The following is a 2,540-nucleotide window of genomic DNA, read 5'->3' on the forward strand; positions in this document are numbered from 1 at the left end:
AAAAAAAAAAAAAAATTAAAAAAAAAAAAAAGAAATCTTTAGTGTGCACAGTTTAGGCACTGATTGTTCTGGGAATGGGAGCCCATAGCCCCTTTGTTCTGGGAATGGGAGCCCATAGCCCCTTCCTTCTCCATGAAGTCCCACAGCAACTTCAACTACTGGTGGCAATGTGGAAATCCATTTCTGTTGGTTGAGATGAGAGATTTATTTTTTAACTTATGGTTTGGAAGAATTTGGGGACATTCCATCACAGTAGGAAGGCTGGATGGAGTTCACGGTCATGGGACTATCTGGTGGGAGCCCCTCAGCTCACTGGGCTAGAGGGCAGGGCACTGGAGTCAGAAGGGAAGGCAGTCTGTGAGTTTAGCATCTTGTCCCTGTGGCTTGACATTTGCTAACTAGGTAAAATATCCCAACACCCCTACCATGTCTCAAAATGATACTGCCAAGTAGCAACCACGTGAACCTGTGGGGGATATTTCAGATTCAAGCCATAATACCACTTAACCCTTGACTGGAAAAAAAAAAAAAGCACACACACAAAAGAAATCCAAGAAAGCTTTCATTTTAACGACTCTGCTAGTAAAATTATGATCAGCTGGGACAAGCCTGAGTCTTTTGAGAAGAGGAAATCTCAATTGAGAAAAGACCTCCATTAGAGTGATCTGTAGGCAAATCTCTGGGGGCATTGTCTTGATTAATGTTGGCCAGGGTCGGGAGCCAGTTCACTGTGGCCAATGGGCAGGGAGGTGAGGGATGGGGCTGAGTCCTACAAAAAAGCTAGCTGAGCAGTGCTTGTCCATGGTTCCTGCCTTGATCAAGTTCCTGCCCTAACTCCCCCTTGTGGGGCAAGTGAAAAGATAAAATAAACCCAATAGACTTTTGCCCACAAGATACTTTTGGTCATAGCGTCTCTATCACAGCAAGGGAGAGCAAATTAGGACAGTGACTTGGACACTGGCTTTGTGAAATGAGCAGTAAGGGAGTAATGTCTCGGGGTCCTCGGCAGAGTCCACACATCTGGCTTTTTTCAAGAGACTTTTAGATGCTCTCCGGATGGGTTTCAGACTGGAAGAGATTTATAAGGAAGCACTGCTGAATATTTTTTGAAATTCTATTCTGTCAAGAGATTGTCTTTAAACCCTAAGGAGGCCAAACATGGATGTTAAACACACCCTCATTTTTAACTGCATTTCCATAACTTTCTGATTATTGTTCTGACATATGAAAAAAAATCACTTAAAAACTCGGAAGTGAAATAAAACCAAAATGATTAGAGTGTGACATAGCAGCTCCTGTAAGTATCTGGAGCAATCCCCAAATTTAAAATAACAAAACGCCTACTTAAAAACAAAACAAAACACATTGCTGGGGGTGGGGGAGGGGTGTGTCAGAAAGACCTCACCCAAGGTCAACACAGTTGCCCAGCAAGTCTGAGTTAGAATTTCCAAGCCCCACATGGTAAGGCAGGAAGTGAGAGACTCCAGCTTTCATGACTTCCAGCGTTCATGACTACTGGCTAAACTACCTCAGTCCATTCTGTGGGGCTATGCTCCATTGACATCAGGGCCTTTAGCTCATTCCACATCTTAGGGGTTCCATGGTGCTCCCTATCACATCCCTTCCTGGCACAAAGTTTCCAGTGTGGACCACTGGGAAATAAGCCTTGTCTAAAACACACCACTGGACTCACATTATTGATTTTTTATATACATATAAAAGAATAGATTTGGGGATGGGCAGGTGTGACACAGTCAGTAAACAGCTACCGCCTAAGCGTTAAGTTCCAAGTTCAGATCTCCAGCACACACGGACAAGGCAGGTATCAAGGTCTGCATCTGTACCCCTCACCCCAGAGGCAATGTAACCGAAGCGATGAGCTTCATAGTCAGTAAGAAACCGTGTTCCAAAAACTAAAATGGAGATATAGGGAAATGGCTTGTCAGGCAAAGGTATTAGCCATGTGAGCCTGACACCCTGAATTGGATTCCTTTGTAACCATGGGAAAGACACCATGGTGCACATCTGTGGGAAGAGGAGCAGCACAGGGTATGAAGCCCAGCAGCAAAGAGAAGCTGCCTCAAGGCAGAAGGCAACAACTGCCCACCAGATACTGTCCTCTGACCTCCATACACGTGTCCCTGGACGTCTGCAACTCACACACATACAAGCATAGACATACCATAAATTCATAAAATGTTTTTAAGACCAAGAACTATTAAGAAAAATGTCTAACTTTGTCCTCTGGACTCCACATACACTTACACTCATGTCTGTGAACACCTGCATGACACATACACACATACATATACATACCTAAATGAACACATACATACACTACACACACACATACACACACATAGACATACATCTGTACATACCTACATGAACACATATGTATACTACACTGCATACACACACACACACACACCTATACATACCTACACAAACATATATATATATATATATATATATATATATACACACATATATGTATATATACTGCACATACACACACATATATATATATATATATATAT

Source organism: Mus caroli, chromosome 17, assembly GCF_900094665.2.
Source record: "Mus caroli chromosome 17, CAROLI_EIJ_v1.1, whole genome shotgun sequence".
Lineage (NCBI taxonomy): Eukaryota > Metazoa > Chordata > Mammalia > Rodentia > Muridae > Mus > Mus caroli.